Consider the following 24,989-nt stretch of genomic DNA (forward strand, 5'->3'; position numbering starts at 1 on the left):
TTAAAGGAGTAGGCTTTTCCCATTATTTTTTAAAGGAACTCACTGGATTATTTCTTCCCCATTTAGAGTTCTCAAAGTAAATGCAGGAATTGAATGCATTCAATACGTTTTAGATCCTTTTCCCACAGGTTTGCAGATTTTATAACTCGAGTCTCAGCTAAAATTCTGTGTCATAATTCCTGGGTTATAGCTTTGTCTCACAGCTGCTCTGTGGTTGTGGGCAAGGTGTTTAAGACTAAAGAATGAAATGTGTGCATGATCAAAGAAGAATGTCTTGCAGGTTAAAAGATGACTTCTGTTTTAGACCCTTCTAACAACTTTGTGGGGTGATCAATCTCTCTGTGGCTCATCTCCTCCTATTCATAAGCACCAGGGTGACATAATCCAATCTTTTAGCTCATTTTCCCTCTTGGGCAGAGTCTCATTCCCAGCCACATTAGGGCTGCTGTGCATAGCTGTGTTGTGGCAGACCAAGGTTGTTATCTGCAATCTCATACCTTGGGGTCCTGGCCAGGCCATGCTGTGCCACAAACTCGCCTTCCTTCAGAACCCAGGGCAGCAGCTGTGGGGAGGAGTTTCCACCCAAATTTAGGTCTTGCCAGAGTGTGAAATGGGGACGCATCTCAAGCTCAGAAATACTGGGTGCCTGCCTTTCAGGCAGCAACTCTGCTTGGACAGTGACAAGCAGAGATGGCCCTGATCTTGTTTAAGGCTTTAAGACATTGCCATAATATAATCAACAGCAATTCTGAAGGCATAAATAAAAGATAACATTCATGAGGTTTTCAGAGGGATGACATAGTGTGCATAAAACATTTGAATACCACAGACAGAGCAGATGAAAAGGGATTGAGCTCTAAAGAAGAAATCATTCCTTGATGGGCTGATGTAGCTTGGCAGTAGAATATGGGTTTCATCTGATCAGTGTAGGCATCTACAGTGTATAGAAAGCATCTCAGCTGTTCATCCCCACTCTTTGCCACACTTATAGAATACAAAGAAAAATATGCTCCTCAGCCACATTTTAACTCCTCTGTAAAGAAATCTTGAAGATGGATTCATTTTAGCTGCAGCCTAAAAATACCTGTTCTTCACCTTTAGGTCTGGAGAGAGGCTATGGTGATAGCTCAGATGTGGACATCTGCTAGATAAATATGAAAAAGCAAATGAAATGTGTGCCAACCACGGTGACCATCAATTGGAGCATTTCAGCCTGCCTTGATATTGTAACCCAACCTTAAGAAACATTACAGTCAGTTAAAAGGTTGACTAAAATAAATGAATGTAAAATACTAACATAAAAATTTCCCATTTCTTATGACAAACTTGATTTTATGTTCCCCACAACTTAGGAAAATGGATCCATCCATATGAGTAGGAGAATATGCTCTTGGGTCCTCTGTTACTCTTGCATAACATTCTCTGAAATATGGGTTTCTGCACTTCTGTTACCATGGTGCAAAACACTTGTCTAAACCTGCAAAAGGCATCAGAATTTGATTAATTAATGTCTGCAAAATGCTTTGAGTGTCACTGGGTGGAAGATACTCAGCATTCGTTTCTTGGGCCTTCCCTCATGAGGAGCAGCACCTTCCTGTGCCTTCTTTGCCTCAAAGAAAAGTGTGGCCAGCAGGACCATGGCAGTGGTTGGGGTCCTGTCCTCAGTGTTGAGGAGCCACACCTGGAATTCCCTGTTCAGTTCTGGCCCCTCAGCCCAGGAAGGGCACTGGGGGGCTGGGGAGTGTCCGGGAAGGGCAGTGGGGCTGGGAAGGGACTGGAGCACGAGTCTGAGGAGGAGCAGCTGAGGGGGCTCAGCCTGGGGAAAAGGAGGCTCAGGGGGGGCCTTTGTTGCCCTCTAGAACTCCCTGAATGGGGGTGCAGCCCTGCACTCAAGCAGCTAGCCAGAGTACAAGAAGAAATGTCCTCAAGCTGTGCCAGGGAAGGTTTAAATTGAATATTAGGACAAATTTCTTCACCACTACAGTTGCCAAGAACTGGCACAGGCTGCCCAGTGAAGGGGTGGCATCGTCATCCCTGAAGACCTTTATAAAACATGTAGATGTGACACTTGGCCATGGTTTAGTGGTGGGCTTGGCAGAGATGCATCAGGGGTTGGACTTGGTGATCTTAGAGGTGTTTTCTTGTTGCCCTCTAGAACTCCCTGAATGGGGGTGCAGCCCTGCACTCAAGCAGCTAGCCAGAGTACAAGAAGAAATGTCCTCAAGCTGTGCCAGGGAAGGTTTAAATTGAATATTAGGACAAATTTCTTCACCACTACAGTTGCCAAGAACTGGCACAGGCTGCCCAGTGAAGGGGTGGCATCGTCATCCCTGAAGACCTTTATAAAACATGTAGATGTGACACTTGGCCATGGTTTAGTGGTGGGCTTGGCAGAGATGCATCAGGGGTTGGACTTGGTGATCTTAGAGGTGTTTTCTAACCTTAACAATCAAAAAATTCCAAAGATGAGTAAACCTGTGCGGAAATCGTTGTTTGCCTGGAGGCATAAAAACTAGTGTTAAAAAAGATTAATTTTTTAAAAATTTATTTTCATCACTTTTTTTTCCCATTGTCCCTTAAAGGGCAAATCTCAGCCCTATTCAAATGACAATCCTCCATATACCAACTACTACACTTATTCATCATGCAGGAAACAGTTTTGAGTATACAGAAACATTTAAACAAAGTGAAATACCTTCTTTTAAGTGATTGCCTGGGCACAGAAGAGAGATGGGACTTGCAGGAAAAAGTAATGTCTTTTGTGAAACAAACTAATGGAAGTGAAAAGAAACAGACAAGCTTGAAGGGGCTTTTGTTCTGGAAAGATTGTTTTTTCTGACACTATCAGTTATTCTAATAAAAGATATTACCTCTCCCTTTATACCTTGCCTCTCACCTCTTAATGTTACTTACACTGATACTTCATTTTATTTCTGTTTCCAAAGGTATATGGATTTAGAAAGAGTCCATATCCATCTTCTGTTGTTTCCAAGTGCTTAAAACACTCTGCCTGCAGAATTTATACTGTATATGGAGTGCTGTCTAAGAGCTGCACTTACATAACAGCACTTGACTGAATGCCTTGTTTTTCTACATGCAAGTCCAACAGGCTGGAAGTCAGGACTGCTGAGAAACACCTACTTTCTGAAAATCATTACCCTTCTTTCCCCTCCCTAATTAATTATTTGACCCACTAGAGAGTCATAGTAGAGGTGACAATTTTTGTGAATCTGAATCACACTCTGATTTAACCTGGGCTTGTCTAGGGGTCCTTGCTTACTTCTAGCAGGGGTATTTGTGAGTTTGACATAACTTCATGCCTGGAACTGAGTTATATTTAATTGCTTTTGCTCTTCTCTGGACATAATTAGAGACATTCACTTTTTCTTTTAGATGTCTCAAAAGAAAAAAAGTATTGGGCATTCACCTTGAACTTTCCAATTGTTCTGTTTATCTGCACAAATAGAAAATAATCTGCAGTTCTTTGGACAATGGCAAAATTACCTTGTTTACTGAACTGACCAAAAATAGCATCCCTCCTGTGTTACCCAGATTAGACTATTTTTTGTACCTGTTAATTGAGGTTGGCTTTGCTGGGCCCTTTCCCAAACTGTCAGGGTACTGCTTTTGCAAAACTGGGACAAAAAAAACTTCTGCAAGGGCCATGCTTCCCATTCTGAAAGCTCTCCCACAGAAAGATTCTGCTTAGCAGGGAAATACCCTCCTAATTTAGAGAAAATGTAAATTGAGAAGTAATCTCCTGGAGGGACAACACAACAGGTATAAGCAATCCAGGAGGTTCCTGGATTACACTGATGATAAAATCCTCCAAGCAAGAAGATGAGTTCTGATGGACCTCATAAGCACCAACAACGAATATGAAAGTCAAAGGCAGCCTTGGCTGGAGTCCAGGAACCTGGGAGCAGAAAGGAGGGTGAAAAGGAAGCTCACAATGATGGATTTTGTGAGAATAGACTTTAGCATCTTCAGAGATCTGCTCAAAATGTCTCAGGAGATGAGGCCTTGGAGGGAAGGAGAGCCCAAGAAATCTGTTTCATATTGAAGGATCTCCTCGTCCAAGTTAAAGAGGGTTCCATGCCATCAAATGCAAAAGCAGAAAAAAATGTCAGGAGCCCTGCATGGATGAACAAGCTGTTCCTAGACAAACTCAAAGATAAAAAGGAAGCAAATAGAGGATGGAACCAAGCATCTCCTGACCTCCAGAGGTCCCTTCCAACTTCAACCATTCTTTGTTTCTATGTCTGCTATTGTGCCATCCAATTAGAAGCAAAATATATTTTTCAAGATGTACAAAACAGCAGACACCACATTTGGCTCAGTGAAACACTAAATATGGGAGTCTGGGTGCTGTTCTGGTGTTGTCTCCCATTTTTATCTCCATGTACTGGACACTGAATAATGGAGGCCAGTTTGTCTTTTAGTTGGAGTTAGAATGTTTTTAACCTTTGACCAAAGAAGTCCCACAACTATCACCAATTTTTAATTGCATTTTCATGGCATATTTTCCACCATCAGAGAATTAGTTTTGTAGACGTTCATAAGCGTAAGTGACGGAACAAAAACTGTCTTATTCGCTGAGGGCATATGAGGGTGTTTGAGAAGGACTACAGCATCCAAGTGTTCATTAATGTAATTTTCTGCAGCTATAAGACATTTAGAAGAATTCCTGGTGGAGTTTAATTAGAACAGTTAAAATTTTTTTCAGACTTTCTTTTGATGGAGAGCGCCTTCCTGCGAAATGGCATGTCCCTATTAGGTAAAATTTGCAGGTTTGGACTGGGGGAAAAATAATCAGACAATAGATTTTAAGGCTTTGCAGTCATAACCTGGAGAATATAGAAACCTTTCAAAATATTTATTAATACTTCATAAATAATAATTGCTATTATACTTTTTTCCTCCAAGGCAGGATAAATTGTTTTCAGATGAGCTCTCTTTGTGCTGTGCATTTTGCATAACAGGTTATATCAGCCCTTTCTCCCATAAGCAACACAAGGAAATGTAAATTTTTGGCGTGAATCCAGACAGCTGGCCTCCGTGGGACATCTTCCTTGGTCATGCCTGTGACTCCAAACACTGCAGACAAAAGGCAGCGGTGAATAAGTCACCCTTTTCACACTGGGCTCCAATTACATCTGCAGCCTTTTGTGAGAGGGCGTTTGGATTTCGCAGGCAGTCCTTGGGCAGCTGTTGGGTTTGTAGCCATGTCTGAGTTGGAATTCTCATGAGTAGGAAGTGCTTGAACTCCGTGGTGTTTCCCATATCCCACAACCATGGGAACCGTGAGAAAGCTCACACTGATTGATTAGAGACTCTGAGTCACCTAACTTCTGTCAGGGATGTGAATCTGGAAAGCCAAAATAAGCTCCTTCCACACCAGAGATTTCTCTGTGGTGTTTTAACAACATGACAGTGCCCGAAGAAAACCAAGAAATTGTAACCTTGCTCTCATCTGATATTAATAAAATTAATTTGCCTTAGAGTAATAACGACATGTTTCTCAAAGGAACATATTTTATTTCTTCTTTTGAATAGTGTATCTTCTGCATATTCTGCTGATTGTAATTATAAATGCTACACTATTTTGAAATCTGAAATTAAAAGGTTTTCAAGCATAAAATATGAAAAATCTGATAATAGCTTCTTGGTCCATTTTTCTCTCCTTCAGCCTTAGTCCCATGAAACCAGAAAGGCAGGAGCTATTAACTCCCTGTTATTTACTGGTTATCTAAAGGCTTCATCCTTCATGTGATATCTTAACATATATTAAGTGTTTTCTATGGAAACGATTAAGGTATTACAGGCAGAAGATTCTGATACTGCTTGAGCAGTTTCAAAGCATGTGATCTCCAAGGAAACAGAGATGCTATTACCAGTCCCCTTCCTCCAGGAGCTGCCAATGGCACAGGATGCTGGGAGTCGTGTTGTTGGCTCCAGTAGGACTGTTCCTAATGTGTGAATTTCCATACGTGGTATACGCCTAATTGGGTTATTTTAAAAGCAAATTAAACTGTACACAAATTTACCTCAATGGTATCCTACCCAGGCTTTGGAGATTCTCTTGTTCTCTTTTAGAGAAGACTCTGTGTTTAAAAAAAAAAAAAAAACCTTTGTGGCAAAAGTTCAGCTTTCAGTGGAAAAAAACACAAACCCTGTGGTCTCTAATTGTGATCTGCCCAGGGATTGCACGGATCACTCGGTTTTATTCACCTCCAAAATTTGGGTCCTTTTTCATCCCAAAGGAATATCAGAGCCTCTCTGGAGGTGTAAAACACAGAACACATTTCAGCACACTTTTACTACAATAAGGAGGAAGGCATGAAAGAAATTATGAGATTTACAACTCCCTGTATTACCCTATGACCAGCCTTCACAGTCAAATATGTGACTAGTTTATATTTTTGCCAGAGTACATGGGAACTTTGCTGCTGCTGTACCAAGGCCCTTTACTGGTGAGGTCTGGGACAGTGCAAAGTCTTGCAGGCACATCCCCAAGGGCTAAAGCAGCCTTATAGTTATAGGACAGCTTTATAAATTTATTGGAAGGAAGAGGGAGGGATGAATTTCCAGTGCTGAAATGGGATGTGTATAATCTTGTTTCCAGGTGGTTTTTGCTTTGTTTCTCTCACACGCTACTTTATATTGGCTTTACAAAATCCTGGTGTATTAGATTTATTGCAAATGATGCCTTAAATATCACTGATGGGTCCCTGAAGTATATTCTCTGTTAAAATGTTCATTCTGATTTAAATGACCAAAGCTACAGAGCTCCCAGCAGCTCCCTGAGGAAGCTCTTGAGACTCTAACAGATCTCACCTTCCAGTCAGCAAGGCTCTCATTTAATTTTGTTTGCCTGCTACTTGCACACACTTCTTGTACCCTAAGAGTGCCATTTGCACTCTCTGTGATGTGTTATAGCTTAGGGTACAAATTACTGAACTGCCTGTTGGTTATGTCTAGCCTATTGTTCAGAAAAGATGTGGATAGAAAAACATATAGCAGAGAAAATGTTAGATAATTTATAGCTAAGCCTAAGAGGTTATTCTCTGGATCTTCCACCTTACTCTATTTTCACTTTTTCCTGTTTTAATTGTCTTAGCATGGATTACTAGAGAGAAGTATTAATCCTATCAATTGCACTCTCTAAATCCCAGTATCTCTGTTCAGGTCAAACTGGAAGTCATTTTTAGAGATTGCCTTTAAAGGTCTTTGAATTAACTATCAAAGGGTAGAAGCTTTAATTTCTGAAAGTTGATTTGGAAGTGGAAAAAAATATAAAAGCTGATGTTGCTGGGTGTGTTTAAGTTAATGCATCTGGCAGTAAGATTTTAGAGACAGGCTTGGAGACTTAGCAACTCTATTTTCCATGAGTTTATAAAGGTATTTCATGAAGGCAGCTTCAAAGTAGAATATTTCTGTTGGTTCTGGAACAAAAATCTAAACTGTTTATCTGTTTTGTAATATGTTAAGTGAAGCTGGTTTGATACAGTAGACTTTGAATAGAATGGCATTAAAATGGAGGAAAGAGGGACTGTGGATTTAAAGAAGCCTAAAACTGGTTGAAAATTGGACAGAGAAAAATATCCTTGCAGAAAGAATTTAATTGTCATTGTAAGAGCAACATATCCTCCTTCTGTGTAGTTTAATTACCTAGGATAATGTTCAAGTTTTTCTCAAGTCACATTAAGATAAGGGACAGAGAATGGCCTTTCTGGATTGAAGAAGACAATCCCCATCCAAAAATCTACCATCAGCACAAAGTGGAATTCATCCAATATTAAATTTACCTATTTTTCTCCTAGGTCTGATCTGTCTTACCCACACAAGTTGTAAATTTAAATGAAAGGGCTTTATTTTAGTGTTTGTGCCTGGCACAAGGGATTTTTCATCATGGGCAGCACTTTTGGATGTGAACATAATGCAGCAATGACTCACTTGCAAATGCAAAATGTTCTGCTCAAGGAATCATAGGTGATTATGACTTGTAATACAGTGATCCAGGATGAGTCTTGCCTTTCACTAAGTATGGCTCAGATGAAGATGAAAAATCCCACAGGTAGAGGAGGAAACAGGGAGTATTTCAGGGAGAAATTAATAGTATCTGCACCTCCTGTACAGTGTCAGCAATGTGATAAAGCTAAAAGCATTTTTCCTTTGCTATTATCTCAGCCCTAAGAGCTGATCCTTCAGGAAGTTAATAACTTCCCTAATGTCACCATCATAGAATCATCCTAAAATGGTTTGGGTTGGAAAGGATCTTCAAATCATCCAGTTCCAACTCCCCTGTGATGTGCAGGGACACCTTCCACTAAACCAGGATTCTCCAAGCCCCATCCAGCCTGACTTTGAACACTCCCAAGGATGGTGCACCCACCACTTCTCTGAGCAACCTCTTCCAGTGCTTCACCACCCTCATGATGAATAATTCCTTCCTAATCTAATCTAAACATACCCTCTTTCAGTTTGAAACCATTCTGCCTTGTTCTGTTACTACATGCCCTGTAAAAATATCTCTCCAACACCTTCAGTCTCATTGATTTTAGTGATGCTCTGTGCCTTAGAAGATGAAGCAAAGAATTTGGATTGAATGTAAACAGGGCAAATATAGTCATTGAAGGTGACAATCACTCATGATAATTTCAAATTGAAGTGATTTTTTTTTTTCCTGCTATGTTCAGCTTTCATTCCTCCAGTGGACATTTCCACTTGAAGTCTTTGCACCTTTAATTACTTCAGATCTGAAACAGCTGCTGTTTCTTCAGCAGAACATGCAATCAGAGTAACTTTGATGCAGTAAAACCAATCTGAGCAGTGTGGATCAGAAATGCAAATAGGCAATGGGAGCATTAGTCAGAAGGTTTGCCTGTGCATGACAGTTTCTTTGTAGCCCCTGTGACAGAGTGGAAGAGGATGGCACTGTCACCTGCCTGTCTCTTCATCCATCATTAGCTAGGTTAGAATTGGTGAAGGTGTCATGTGTGCTGCCTGATATAGCAGATGCTGTTCAGCATTGGTTGCTATGGGTCCCAGAGTCACTAAATCCCTTTTTATTCCTATTTAGACTCAGGGTCTATGAAAGGTGCCATATCCCTTTGTTAAAAACTGCAGGCTGGCACTGAAACCTCAATAAATGACAGACACCCTTTCTCTGCATACTTGTAGCAACCTCAAGCATACTTTCTGCAGTAGCTAAAAAAACTCAGGAAAAACTAAATACTTGTCCTTCATTTTATGGAACAGAGAGGGATAAAGAATACAGTTTGTCTCTGTGATATAGCTCCCAAGATTTGCTAGTGATTGTGAACTTTTAGTACCTTTCTCATACCTTCCCACCACCCCATAAAAGCTCTTAAAATTCAAAAGGAGTCTGACATTTCCAACTCTGGTTAGCCTAAAGGAATGCTTCTTATTTAAGTAAGGAAATGTGCAACCAAGATAAACTATTCCAGGAGTCTCTGCTTCCAATATAATAACCTAATATGTATGTGATTAGTGTTTACAGGAAAATCAAGCTGTTGGTTTTTGAAACAGAGACAACAGTGTTTGTTTTCTCCTGCGTGTTTCCACATAGAATCTAAATGTGTTCTGTCTTGTTATTTGATGCAAATTTTTGTTTGGAGCTTTCTCTGTTTTCTCTGTTTCTGAAATTGGGGGATGAAACGCATATGTAGATTTTTGAGATAGCAAAGAGCAGTAAAGTTTATTTATTTAGTTACTGCTGGGTCATTTGTACTGTTTCTGTTGCATGCTCTTGATTAAGATCAGAATTTTCTAGTATTATTGAAATCAATATGTACTTACACAGAACTGTGTGTGTATTAAAAAAATCAAAGCAACTATTGTTATGCTGACCTCTGTAAAGGCAATATCAACATGAGGAATAGCAAAGGTTTCTCAGCAAAGAGTTGCATGCTGTTGCAAGCACCTTATCACCTTATTTTCACACTGTAATTTGTCCTCTGTAACAATAATTTTTTAATACTCTTCACAATCACCACACTCAAATTATTAAAGATCATATGGAGAGCGACATGGGACCAAAGGGAGAGGTTTAAACCTGCAGATACAGGAAACCCTTTGGTATTCTTCCCCTATTGAAAAGAGTATGTTCCATATTGTTGCTGTTCTTATTGTTTTCATTACTATTTCAATATGCTCTTCAGGGCATTGCAACTAAGAATTTCATTATAGCTATAACACTGGATCTGAAGTATTACAGGTAAGAGGTACATATCAAAAAATTCTGACTCTTGCAGGCATAATTTTAAATGTATAGTTCCATTACTTCCAACTGGGTTTGCAGATTGAACACTGGTTTATGAAGTATTAATTCCTGTTTTATTTTTTAAAATACTGATTCTTAGTTTAAAAAAAAAAATCAGTCTATATAATAACATTTTCCAACTGGGCTACAAGCAATTAGAATCCACCAAGAGAAAAGTAATCTGTCAATTGCAAGCATTGTACTTAAAACAAATCCTTAGAGCTGTCTGACTAAGCAAATGTTTAAGCAAACAAATATATTCAAATATTCAAAGATATAGTTGATGTAGTAACACTTTTTGCTGAGCTTAATTCAAAAATCAATGCCATGTAGCAAACAGAACAGCCCCTAAAACAGAGATTAAAACAAGGGATGATAGAAATGCATATAAATGATAAAATAACCACAGGTATATGAATCTTTATTGCTGAAGAAGACCACATTTCACAGTAAACATGAGAGATGGAGGTGAGGTAATAGAAAAAATAACTGTTTCAATAAAAATAATAGGATGTTATCAGTCTGTGGCAAGGTCTCAGTGTTTGACAAAGCTCAGATCATATACCAGGCCAATAATGTCTCATTCTTATGGACATCTATTATATTATATACAGACATAATGTTATTCTTTTTGTTGCATCTTATTGAACCTAAGACTTAAAGAGAAAATATAAGATTCACTTTTTCCTTGTTTTTTGAATTTATAGCGCACACTCAAATCACATCTTCATGCTTTTCTTCAAGGTTTTATGGACCTAAAAATTCATAGTTTTAATAAAAGACAATTTTTTTTCTGTTTTTACATTACTCACTTTAAATCACAGGACTTGGCAATAGCATTATAAATCTGTAGGCATCAGAAAGATTGGAAGGTAACACTTATGTCTTCGACTTTCAAGGTACACACTCTTATTTGCGGATCTTAAATATTGAATTTTAACCATTTTCCTTCATTTTCTTTAAGATTTTCCCTTTCAAATGATAAAGCCCAGGTGTCCTGGTCCCTGAGATGGTGTTAAGTGCCCAGGCTGTACTGAATGGTCAGCAGCAAACCTGCCTCACATAATTTGTATGCGCTGCTGCAGCACCGGCAGAGAGAGGTTACAGTGCCCACTGCTCGGTTTAATTGGAGTTAAGTACATCTATTATGTCAGTGTGCCCCATCCACAAGCTGTTTATTTTGATTAATGCTTGCATTCTGATGAATGAAATGTCTGTGCAAGACAGAAACTTTTAGGAGAAATGAAGGAGTAGTTTTGTAGACTAATTTTCCTGCAAGATCCGTGTATTTTTAATGCTCCCTCTGCCCCTGGCTGGGGTAGACAGTTTGAGACTCTTTGATAGGTTTGCTGCTCAGGATAAGAGGTGCTGATCAATTGTAAGATTTCACAAGCTGGAGCCTTAAGAACTGAGACACCTTAAGTTACCAGTCTTGCTTAAACATAATTTACTTCCGATTCGTGACAAAAATAATAGTGAGTAAACTTAGCTAGGATGTAGACACTTGAAATGAGCAGTTTGAAAGAAGACTTGAAATAAGAGGAAAAGAAGCAGCTGGGATATAACTTCTGAAATTTGCTTCAAAACAGAAGTATACACTGTAAGTATATATTGTAAGTGTACCATGATGGGGGAAAAACTCAGGTTAAGTCATCAGTTAGAGGGAGGGGGAGAAACCCACTGTTTATAGGTATCAGACTTGCAGGTAGTTTCAAGGCTGTCTTCCTTGATTCTAACAAAAAAACCCCACAAATTTTTTTTAAAAAGTGATTCTACTTAGGTAGGCTCACAGGAAAGGAAATGATTCTTGGAAACACCAGGGACAGATGAACTTAACTGCAAAGGAAGTGTGAGAACAAGGACAAAACCTTTCCAGAAAAGCTCCATCAAGGTCAGGTAAATTCGAGTCCCTTCCAGCATCAGCTGACTCCTCCTGTGGTTGCAAAGGGAACATAAATGATGTGTTTATGCTGAATGCCTGAAACCAAGGCATCAACCCTGGGCCATCTGTGTGTGTCACCAGCCATGTGTGCTGCAGGAAATGGCTGTGCTGTGGCCTCAGACTGAAGGTTATTGAGAGAAAGTACTTTTGTGATCTTATTTATTTCGCTGAAAAAGTCAAGGAAATGTAGTGCCCTCACCAGAGCAAACCTGTGCAGGATCTCACAGAGCCATACCAGCCACAACTTCTGGTGGGAAACAGGGACAGAGAAATTACCTGGGGAAGATTTTTAGGAGGTTAGGACCAAGAAAGACAAGCACTTACCGGAAAACAAGAGAAACAATCAGAGCTGGAATAACAGTCCATAAGTTTTCAAAGTTTTTAGATGCTTATCCTAATGAAAATTGAACCTCTGAAACTTCTGAGGTTAACTTATCCCCACTTATAACATCATTAGGAGATAATGTCAATGAAATGGAACACTGTCACAGGACAGCAGTTTCCCACTGCTAAATAAATGCTGAGCCAAAGCCAAGATATTTATTTTCAAAGTGGGAGATATTTATTCTGTAAACATGTTCTGTTCCAGTGACTTTACGTCTGTTATACCAAACTGATAATGAGGGAGATGCTGTCTGATGCATGTGGTTAAACTAATAAGAGTTTCTCGGTGTCCTCTTATTGAAAATACATATTTTTATTGGATTAGAGGACAGATTAGCTCAGCATTTCAGCTAATTTGGAAAACATTTGGTTCATACCGATGCTGTTTCTGGTATGCACACTACTTCAGGGGTTCCTCACCATAAACAGCTGGACAGCCCCGTTGTCATTCAGCAGCTCCAGAGCTGGAAACTTATTGTCTTGCCAGGCTTAATGAATTGACATATATGATGTGGCACTAGCACTGTAGATGTCACAGGAATCAAAATTACAGAATCCCGACAACTTCAATATGAATGGTGCCAAAAGAATACGAGGAGTTTCTGGATATATGGAGCAGCAGGAAGGAGTCTGGGCCAAGAAGCTGCTCTTTGCATGGACACAGGAACTGCCAGGTTTAAGCCCAAGGAAATGCAGGAATTTGGACAAGGGTACAGCTGCTAAATCATCCACAGGCAGCACACGTTCCAGAAGAAGGAGATGGATATAGGGGCAGAAAGTGTAGACAATTTTAATAGCCACTTATATTAAAAGAAACCTCTATCAGAGATAAAGATTGATTTCTCTCCTGCTTTGACAATCACAATACTTGAATGTTGACTGCCTAGAAGTAACAGAAAAACTGTTTGCCTGGAAGACTTTTATTTTTAATTATTGCTTATATTAAAATAAATCAAAGCTTAAATTAGAAGTTCTAAAATTCAATAAATTCTTCTTTTCTGGCCATACATATTGAGGAAAAGCTTCAAAGTATTATTTGGGAAAATATTTCTTGAGATAAAAAAAAAATCCATTAAAGACATTTCTTTTCCCAAGGGCACTGAGTTCCTAAGTCACATTGATGCCAGTAGGACATTTATTATTTCAGGGGTTTAAGGCTCTCTTGAATTTCTGTGGATCTGTAACCTCACTTCTATTATTTATTAAATCACTGTTTCTTCAGCTGTGAGTTGGATATTGCATAGGCCTGTGTTGGAAGCTGATACAAGCAATAAAAATTTAGCACTGACTCTTATGGAAAAACTTATTTGTTGTAATGATTTACTTCTTATTATTTGCACCTATTGTCATTATTATGTTTACCATGTAGGCTTTTCTATGACAAGAAATTCAGGTGAAATTACCTAATAAACCCATTAATTCATTACCTAGGAGTTTGTAGTAAGGTATTCCCAGTGACTCACTTGGTGAGGAGTGTCTCTTGATGTCTCAGAAATAAACCTTGTGTTTGCCACAAGGGCACACCTTCATGCCTTACTGTGTCCCATTTTTTTGCTTGTCTCATGAACTCTCTGAGTGCTTTATTCTGTTGTGGAAGTTATTTTTATAAAAGGAATGCATTTTCCAGAATTAATCCTAGGCAATCCTGCATGGCTTTGAATTTGCTTTTTGAGAAACCATGTTTTCAGCAGATATCCATAGCTCCATGGCAATCCTTCCTGGGAACACACATCAGTTGATGATAAGCTCTACAGCTTCCTGCATCTCCAAGTTGCTTCAGCATCCTTTTTTTGTGTAGGTTTATATCAATTCATTTTAATATATCTCAGAACAAATGCCATCATGATCCAATAATCACAGTTTATTGGGTGGACAGAAAGCAGGCAGTGAGGTCTCTATTGGGATTTTCAGCATCAATTTATGAGGTGCATTGCAAAACTGAAATCCATCTGATTTCCATCAGCTTAGCTATAAATGTAGGCATAATGATTCTATCCACTTATTTTCAAATCAATTTAATATAACTATCTCCCAGAATTAGAAGACATGGATCACTGCTCAGTTTAGGCACTAATACAGTGGTTTCTACTCACCAATGTCCAATACCACTGATTAGTTTAGTGTCCCACTCCTGTATTCACTCCACATTAAAAGCTATTGGAAAGAGTAGATTTGTGCTGTTTGGGCTTTCCTACACAATCCACTCAGTTTAGAGAGCAGAAAATGCAAAATGTTTTAATATTAACTCTTGCAACTGATAAGGTCTAAGTGCACCAGAATGCTAAAAATTATTTAGTCCTTTGGGGATACAAATGTCAATAACTCAAAATTTGCAAATTTGGACTGACATATTCCTGGAAAAATTGGACTGAATGAAAATGTCTATTTTATACGAAAAAGGGAGCTCTTGCTTTATGTTCTCTTCCAGTTCTCAGCTGTCTCATCAGCTTTGCTGGAGTGCAAGTGTTTTACATCAGTGTAATAATGCTGATGGCTGAAATGGGGGCACATTCCAAGTCAGGCAATGTATTAGTGGGATTTTTATGTAAATATGCATCACAACATTTCAGCATGTACATTATGCCACAGAAAAATTCAGTTCACAACACGTAAAGAAAGAATTGAGACGTTAAGTTGGGTGCATTTTAACGAGGAAGTTTAATTTGTATTTTCTATGTTTATTTATAGGGTAGGCTTTATAATGAACAGGATGCTCATCTGATCAAATGCAATGATGCAATTAAATTGCTTCTTGTTGAAACAGGTTTTATGGTGCTTATTAAAAGTAAATATAAATAAATGTTTGAAGATCTGTGTGATCAGAAATGCCTTTTGATATCAGATGGAAATATATCAGTGCCTGAAATGCCTTAACTCCTCATTTAAATGTGGCAGATGAGTGTTTATAACATCGTCGCGCCAGATTACTAAAAACACAACTGACATAACCTGTTCAGTTTTTTCAAAAGCTTTTGTCAGAGACCTCATGGGAGGCTATTAAAAAAAACAACACAAAGTAATCATGGGCTAAATCAGAAATATCCAGGTCAAAGACAGAATCCAGCATGAGAGTAAACTGTTCGAAATTTGGAGAACTCAAGAGTAAAAATAGATTTTTTTCTGCTGCCAATCTGAGTGGGAAATCTATGGACAGAAACACAAGTGTCTACTGCCACTTTAGCTTCTGCCTTCATTAAAGAGATTGATGTAATGAAATATGCAAAGCAATTAAAAGCATGAACAAATGAGAAAAACAGATAACAAGTAAAATAAGTGCTTATATTAGTTATGTATTTTCATGGCCACTGAGCCTTAGGAAATACACCCCAAGGTGAGCACTATCAGAGAAAAAGAGCTGTTGGGACAATCTCAGAGCTGTTACTGGTTATCTGAAAGAGCTTATGGGAGAGGATGTCCAGAATACTGGAAAAGTGCAATTATTGAGACTATTTTTTAAAAAGGGGGAAAGAGGATGGATTTGTCAGCTTAACTTCAATTCCTAGAAAAATCCAGTAGCAAATAATCAAGCAAACAATTTGTAAGCCCCTAGGAGATAACAAAAAGATGAGTGACAGCCAACATGGATTTGTCAGTGTGGTGTGTTGACCTTGGCTGGATGCAGGTGCCCACCAAACTTCCCTGTCACCCCCTCCTCAGCAGGATACAAGGGGGGAGGGGGAATAAGATGGAAAAAGGCCCCTCACAGCTCAAAAGAAAGGTAGTTTAATAAAGCAAAATCAAAGGCTGTGCATGGAAGCAAAGGAAAACAAAATATTTATTCTCCAATTCCCACCAGCCCAGCCACTTCCTGGGAAGCCCATCTGGGAGACAAGTATCATAATAATGAATTTCCCTCCTCCTCTGTTTGTCTGAGATTTCACTGCTGAGCAGACATCATGTGGAATGTCCCTTTGGACAGTTTGGGTCAGGCTGTGTCCCCTCACAGGACCTTGTGCACCCCCAGGCTGCAGGTGAAGGGGGAATGTTGGAGAGGCAGCGCTGGTGCTGTGCCAGCTCTGCCCAGCAGCTCCCAAACACTGGGGCTTTACCAGCACCCTGCTGGGCACCAGAGCACTGCCAGGGCAGCTGGGGGGAGATGAACTCCAGGCCCAGCACAGTCAGAAAGACTGGCAAACCAACTTCCTCCTTTGGGAGGGTAACAGGTCTGTAGATAGGGCAGAGTCAGTAGATGCTCTAAGTCTCCACTTCAGTGAGGTGTCTGACAACGTTTCACCTGACACCATTGTAATAAGAAAGAAAACATTGGCTGGATTAAACTCCTATAAAATGGACAAGGAAATGGTTGGAAATTTGTACTCAAGAATTATGAAAGAAAATAAAGGGCATTTATTAGGAGAGGAAATGCCAAGTCACTGAAAAGAGGCCCCACCAGTTGGGAGGGTGAGAATTCCAAATGAGTTCAACAATTTGCAGATTCAGTTTGAAACACCTAAGATGACTTTAGGGAACAACTGGCTAATCAGCAGCTCTGCTGGAAAAGAGCAGTGGTGGAGAATAACATAAGAGAGGATCTCTGAAATTAATACTATCAGCAAAGTGACACTTTTGCAGAAAGGCCAAATACTATTAGGGGATGTACAAGCAGAAATAATCTCTGTAAGATACATGACATAATCTTTCTGCTCTATTTGGCATGAATGAGGTCGTAGCTGGAGCGTGGTGTTCCCTCTGCAGTTTGCATTTCAAGAAATATTTGCATCAGGTAACGGGAGAGCAGAGTGATTAGGGGTGTAGAAAGGTGACCTATTAGAAATCAAAGAGTTGAGATTGCTCCCTCAAGAGAAAAGACCAAGTAGAGACAAGATTAGTAGTCTACAAATACATAAAAAGGGGAGAAGATTGAATTGTTACAGGTACCCATTTTCTATGTGACAAGAAATAATGTGCTCTAAATTGCAGAAAGGGAGACATTGCAAGAACTTTTTAGTGGTAAAAACAATTAAGGACTTAAACAGGTTGTCTGAGAAGATTCTGAATCTCCTCCACCAAAGACCTTAAGAGTGGCTTAGATAAACATATGTTAAGATAAATTCAGAGAGAGCTAATCCTGCCTGGGTGAAAGAATGACCCCTAGATGTTCCATCCATGCATTTTTTCCTTATTTCTCCAATACATTATCACAATAGAGCACAAAGGTTCACCATTCAGAGTCATGGACTGAATGCATCTGCTAATGACGTGCACAATGGATAAGCAGGATGAAAGAAACGTTTTCTCCAGTTAAAGATTATTCAGAGGAATTTCTGCCAGCACTATGTGAGTAAAAATGATAGCAAGGATATCTTGAAATACTTATTCACAGTGTTGGCTAGGCAAGCTAGCAAACTAGGAGACCTTGACAAATTAGAAAGATGAGCAATCACCAACCACATGAAGTTTAATTAGGGTGTGATTCTTGGGGTGCCCTGCACTGGGTCAGGAGTTGGACTTGATTATCCTGATGAGTTCCTTCCAATTCAACATATTCTAAGATTTTCTGATTTCAAGTTCTAGGTCACTGTGCATAGGACATAGGAAGGGCTTCTTTACCCTTGCCCAGTGGTGAAACTGAGCATGAAAGAAAGGAGTCCGCAATAACACTTTAAAATGCTTTTAGGTAAAGTCAAAGGATTTTATTGGGGTTTAACTTGTGTTATTATATGAATTTGGGTCATGCTTTAGCAGAAGTATGGAAGCCTAAATTTGTATTGTTTCCCTATTACAGAGGAACTGAATGACCAGAATGGTTAGAGATGAGTAGGGAATATTAAAAAGCTTTCAAAAATAATGATATTTCATTATTACATCTGAGTGTATTTCATCTTACAGTTCAAGATCACATAAGCACAGAACACCACTTGTGCCATTCAAAGCAATAAGGGAAATTAAATCCCAGAATATCTCTAATTGGAATTTTTTTCTAGGTTACCTGCCATTTAGAGAAGTTTGGCTTGGAGACAGGACTGTGTACATCAGAAGGGCAATACAGCAGCACTCACAAATAGGCAGTACGTTTTTAAGTCCATAAGAGTGCTTCAGATCTATGTAGAATAGAGGTTTGTATTCTGTTAAACAGTTTTCATCTCCGCAGTACCATTATTAGCCAGCAGAGTCTACACTGGGCCATTCCTCCCTTGCAGACACGTGATCCATTCCACTTTGCTCCTTTTAAATTAGCAACTCTCTTTTGGAGAAAGAGGTTTTACCTAACAGTAGCACATTCCCCTCCTCAGGGAAATGCATAGATTCACAGAATCACAGAATGGTTTGGGCTGGAAGAGACCTTAAACATCATCTGGTTCCAACCCTCCCGCCATGAGCAGGGACACCTTCCACTGCATCACTTTGCTCCAAGCCCTGTCCAACCCAGCCTTGAACACTCCCAGGGACGGGACAAACACAGCTTCTCTGGATAACCTGTGCCTCCCCACCCTCACAAGAAAGAATTCCCTCCTAACACCTAAATTACACCTCCCCTCTTTCAGTCCAAACCCTTGTCCTTTCACTCTTGTGCCCGTGTACAAAGCTGCTGCAGTGGGGTCTCCAGCGAGACTTTTCTTCTCCAGGGTGAACAGCCCCACCTCTCCCATCCTGTCTTCATAGGAGAGGCTCTCCATCCTTATGATCCTCTTCGTGGCCTTCTCTGGACTCATTCCAACAGGTCCATGTCCTTCCTGTGTTGTGAGACCTGGATGCAGCACTGCAGGTGGGGTGTCACGAGAGCAGAGCAGAGGGGGAGAGTTCCCTTCCCTTCTCTGCTGGTCACACTTTTGATGCAGCCCAGGAGATGAGTGTACAGATGAGCCTATGCAGCATCAGATATGAGTTTACTGCATCTTTTGAAACAGCCAAGGTGTTACCTGCTGGACAAGCCAAAAATATGCTTCTATGCATCAAGACACCAGTGATTCCTCATGACAGATGTTGTCTTCCAAGTCATCAGAGAAGAAAGCCATTCTCCTACAGTCACAAAATATAACACAGCATGGCTGGGTTTTGTTGAATTTTGTGAATTTGTAAGATGAAGGAACCTTTTCCCATCTGCTAAGAGTGTCAAGGACAGAAACCTCACTGTTTGTATTTCCTGTCTAAATGTATTTGTTTCATATCTCAATAAAATGATTGTTCTCCCACCAGCAGTCACCCTCACAAAGTGGATGATTGTGAGTCAGAGTCTCTAAACTGTGTTGGTGTTCTTTGGGATATAAACTGCTGCACAGAAAACTCAAAGATCATCTTCTTTCAAGGTTTAGGTTTTATCATAAAAGAAAGACAATTGCTTGCAGAACTTTTAGATGAGGAAAAGTTATTAGCAGAGTTTAAAGGTGTTACTTGTTGGAATATAGTGGTGCAGACTTGACAATTTGAAATTACTGCAAGTGTCACTAAATAAAGTAATGGGGTCAAATCTCATGTGTCTCTAAACTGGTACAGGTCCATGGAGTTTAACAACACTGTGCTAATTACATCAGCAGAGAATTTGCCCTCTAGTTTCTAAGGGCCTGTCACAGACAAAAATGCTTTGCAAAGGCATTTGTTCTCAATTTTATATCCTTGGATGTGCTGGTTTGTGTTTATATATTTGCAGAAACTGATGCAGGGACGGATCTGTGCAGTTCCCTGGCTCTGGCATGGCTATCAGCAATCTGTACATTTTCATTTTGAACTCTGGCACCTTGGAATAAGCTGGAGAAGAACTAATAACTCTGCCTGGTGTCTCCAGGTCTAGAGAGATCTGAAATGCTTTTATTGATAGACAATGAACTCTGTTAGTGACTGAGGAGTGTGGAGAGGGTTGAGGGGGGTTCTGCTGCTGAAAAAAACCCCCATAACTATTGAACTACTTTTACTGAGAAAGGGAAAAAAGCAAGCAAACAAAACAACTCAACCTACTGTGTATTAGGCTTGAATTCACCTTAGGCCCTTTATCTACTTTTTTCACCCTGTTTTCTCTCTGCTTTATTCCCTGCTCAAGCCTATAAGGATTTGACAGCACTGCTGCCCTTTAGCAATACCAGCTCTGCATGGGAGGGCAGCAAAATATTAGCTGGTTTAATGACATTCCCTGACTCCCTAGAAGAGCAGCATTCATCATCATCACTTAAGAAAACACCTCGTCTCAAGTAGACAAGCTCAAGCAGGTTATTGCATCCACATCCATTACAAGGTTGCAACACCTACACCGAGGTTACCAAGAGTCAACATATGTTTTACTACTACTTCAGAGAAAATTAATGTATTGAACCACAGAGCTAGCTAATTATCCATATCATTGACCCCGACACCTTAATGGAAAGTACTGTTCACCCACTCCACAGCAGCTCACACAGAATTAGCGTCAGATTGAGCATGTTATAATTAAGGTCTGAAAGCACTTAAATGGTTAGAAAGAGGAAAAGTGGCCACTTTTGGTCTGTCTTAGCCCCTGTCTCCTGTTCCTCTTTCAGGTGCAACTCTAGGAAGGCTTTTAGTCCTCATATGTGTTTCCCAGCCTTGTGTCAAACAGTGATGTCCAAGGCAGTTTTCCCTTGGCATCCTAGGTTCATGTGTTAATTCAGGCTAGAAGGGACCTCGTCCTCCCAAGGTCCTGCTCACAGCAGGTTCAGCTCCTCAGGGTTTTCACAGTGTTGGGCAGCAGAAGCAGCACAAGGCTGTGAGCACAAAGGCTCTCAGCTGCCTTGGTCCTGCTGATCAGGAGCTCTTCCCCAGGCAGGACTAGCTCTGCCATGTAGACTCTGTGTCTGCTCCCCTTTAACTCCACTCCTTACTAACACCCCAGCACTTTGTCACCACACTCTTAAAACTGATATATTAAGTCCCAAAGAGCAGCTCTAAATATATAATTATTTGTGGTTTCCCAAACACCATTTATTTTCTAATTTCTTTCCCATCATTAATTTTCTTCCTCTTTGCTGACTTATCGGTTGTCTTAAATATTATCCTTTTAAGTCTCCATGGTGTCCAATGAAAAGGAATTAGGCTTCTGAGTGTGCTTTCAGGCTTAATCTTGCAATTATCAACTTCATATTGTTCATCACTCTGGCCAGGCACTCTCTTTAGGAAAATTATTTGGCCTGAATAAATGTCTTCAAAGTCTGAAAACTCAGATTCAATAAAGTTTATGGAGGCTTTCATCTTTATTGATATTGTGAAAGCCTGCAGTGTGATTTCTTTTTTTTTAACTTTGGGGCATAGCATCTTCCTTGGTCTCATAACAATACTCTTGTGCAAGAGCTAGGAGAACTGTAGAAACTACCATTTTCAGAATTTTGGTTCTTCTTTTCCTTACTGGACTCAGAAATTAGATTATAGAATACAGAGGTATGGAAAATATTAAGACCACTGCACAGAACTGAAAAATAGAAATACAAGGTTTATAAAGCAAGTTCCAGATTGCTCTAGATTTCTCACGAAAGATTTTTTGCCTTGACCTGAAGCTTTTAGTGTATTAACTGTGGGAGCATCTTAGTGTTTATGCAGAGTAACTTCAGGCAACTGTCAAACTTTCAGAAGTGCTGACAATTTTGAAATCCTTAAAAATCGAGTTCCTCTGAAATGAGCAAAACAACACTGTCTCATGACAAAACTTTCATGAAGCAGACAGAAACACAATAATGGCTTCAGAAGCTGAGATCCCTGAGGAAACACACCATCATTTCAAAGCATCAATGCACAGATTTGCTCAGGATACAGCTGACTGCTGAAAGCAAGAGCGTCTTTCTAGTCTTGAACCTTTAATCAAATATCAGTATGAAGATTTAGGCACCAAAACCAGGACACTGTCCATGGAAAAGTAAACTTGACCTTGACTGAGTAGAAGGTTCAGCTAGACAACATCCTCTTGTCCCTTTCTACTCATTATACTACAAATCATGAAGAAGATAAACATTTTTAGGACATATTCCTACATATTTAATTTCCAGGTTTATTACTGTCAGCTTAAAACTATGAATTTTCTGAAGAAATTAACCAAAAAACCTCAATGACAGCGAAGAAGCTGTAAAATTAAATTAAACGTCACTCTTCAAAATCCAGAGCAGAAAATACAAAGTTTGTAAGGCAAATACAGTAAATCTATGTACATATTTTAATGGATTAGAAGTATAATGCGTGTGGATGACTGTCCTATGCTATGTTTTATTTGCTACACTAAATGCATCATATCTTACAAACCACAGAGAATTGTGCTCCTGTATTAATTACATTTTTAAGTGATTTTCTAATCTTTGAACCATTTTACTGTCTGACTGTTGCAGAGAGTGTATTAGAATTTCACACAGCACTGATATTTGAAAGCATTTAAATAGTAAGCAAAAGGTCTCCATTTTTTGTGTTCTTTCAGCCATTTATTTCTATTAGTATCAAAGTGGCTGTTTTACATTATGCAAACATTCATTGCAAAGCAAGTTGGATTGTAGGTTAACTCTTAGAGAAGAAATATATGCTGTGATAACATTACCCAGTGTGGATGTGTTACACTTAAGGCATTTACTTCAGTATAAATCATTCTTTATATGAAATAAAAGTGCTTTATTGCTTTATAGCAAGATCCTAAGCCACAGTAGATGGATGTTGTAGGATGCAATCTGGGTGCCAGTCAATTGGTGCTCTTTGTAAAGTAAAGGATGAAATTGTAGACAATGATATCCAGAAGAACATAAAAATCTGATGTATACCCACAAAATCAATGACTATTTAGAATGAAGCTTGAAAACTTGGTATAAAACACTATCTTTGCCTCATCGAGCTAGGCCTACATCTTGTCCCATTGAGTGGATTTATGGAGGCAGTACTGCAGTATCTTTAAATGAATGAGAATTCCCTTGCTCCTCCAGGTCTAAGACACACAGTGGAACATTATGACCTGTTGAGATTTCTCTGAGCAGCAGCAAAGGTAATAACAGCTCCACTGCCAGGGATATGGTAAATCAACCCATCTTTCCTTTTAAGAACATATTTGCTTGTGAATTGTATAAGCATTGTATAAATATATGTTTAGCAAAACAAGGAATTAATTTGTTTTCAGAACTTGCCAGGAATTTTCCATACATGTTCTTGCAGTCGGAAGAGAAAAAAAAAATAGTGAAGTGAAAATTATTTTTTTTTTCCTGGAAACATCATTTTTCTGAGAAAGGCACTTTTTTTTCTGCCTTAAAAAAAGCCATATACATTTGGACTGAAAGGCATATTTACTGTTCTTTTTTTTTTTCCCCTCCGAGAATTTCCTCTGTACATTTCTAACTAACCCTTAAGTAGCAGTTTTCATCAGTAGCTTTCAAATCAGCACAAAGGAGAAAAATGTCATTGTTCCTCCTGAACCTAGGGCACAGCAAGGGGGGAGGAAGGAGATGCTAAGTGGCTTGCATTAATCTCTCAGCGTGCCAGTGCAGCAAAACTCACCTCCCAAACTCTGGGACTGTTTCCTACTCCCTTTTGCACAAGCAGCCAGCACTCCTTGCTTGCCTGCTCCTTTGGCAAGAATCCCACTGAAATCCTCAGCCCAAATCACCTCTAAATATGACAGAATATGGATTAAACTTTTATATTTGAGCAGTTCATCTGCTGAAGGGGGAACTCAAGGCTCAGTTAGAAAAAGTTCTCTTCCTTCTCAGTTTGTCAGTTTCTGAGTACTGGGAGCCAAACAATGTGAATTTTTGTGCCTTGAATGTTTATTGTTTTACTTTGTAGCTCAGCAAAGAAGAAGAGAGCAGGTGTGGAAGGCAGGGAAGAACAGTGGGACTCCTTCAAGACAGGAAAAAATACTCTCAGGCATGGGGAGAAAAGAAAGAATAAGCTGCTCTGTGCTACCAGTGCCTACAGTGGAGGAGATGAACTACATTACCTACAGCAGTTCTGCCTTTTGCTCCATGCACCTCATTTTTGCATAAAAGAAAAAATTATACTTTGTCATGCTGTATTAAAGATAATTATCTCCTTCAATCCTTGTGGTTTTCTGTGGTTTTCTATGATTTTGTAGTTAACCCAGTTATACTCACTCCTTGATATTTGCACAGCAACTGGTTGTTACTGCCTCAGAAGAGAAATTCTTTACTTCCTCCTGAAGAAGTCTTTATCAATCCAGATGTTAATCTTGACTATTAGCCATTCAGTCAGTCAGCAGCAGCATGGTCTGCAAGGACAAAAGGAAGCAAATATCCATGGAAGTTGTACTGATTTTCCCCAAAGCAGCGAGTGTGGAAAGAAGTTTAGGTCTAGTGGGGCTGGAATTCTCTGTGGTAGCTGCTCTTCTAACAGAGGACTCTTTATAGGAAAACCAGTCACTGAAGGAGACATCCAGAGGATCAAATTTTGGAAGTCTGTAGCTCTGTACATTCCCAAATCCTGGAAATCTGATGATGTCCTTGAGAGCACCACAGA

General features: G+C 39.5%; 1 long non-coding RNA gene across 1 annotated transcript in view; it reads left to right on the forward strand.

The window, feature by feature from the left end:
- LOC121362358 overlaps nt 1-24,551 on the forward strand; it is a 151,849-nt gene extending 127,298 nt beyond the window's left edge. The window contains exon 3 of the long non-coding RNA XR_005956499.1: nt 24,300-24,551. This is a non-coding gene — a long non-coding RNA (uncharacterized LOC121362358). The remainder of the gene's footprint in view (nt 1-24,299) is intronic.
- Nucleotides 24,552-24,989: the final 438 nt, after the last annotated feature.

This window comes from Pyrgilauda ruficollis, unplaced genomic scaffold (assembly GCF_017590135.1).
Source record: "Pyrgilauda ruficollis isolate IOZ18807 unplaced genomic scaffold, ASM1759013v1 scaffold61, whole genome shotgun sequence".
NCBI classification, from domain to species: Eukaryota; Metazoa; Chordata; class Aves; order Passeriformes; family Passeridae; genus Pyrgilauda; species Pyrgilauda ruficollis.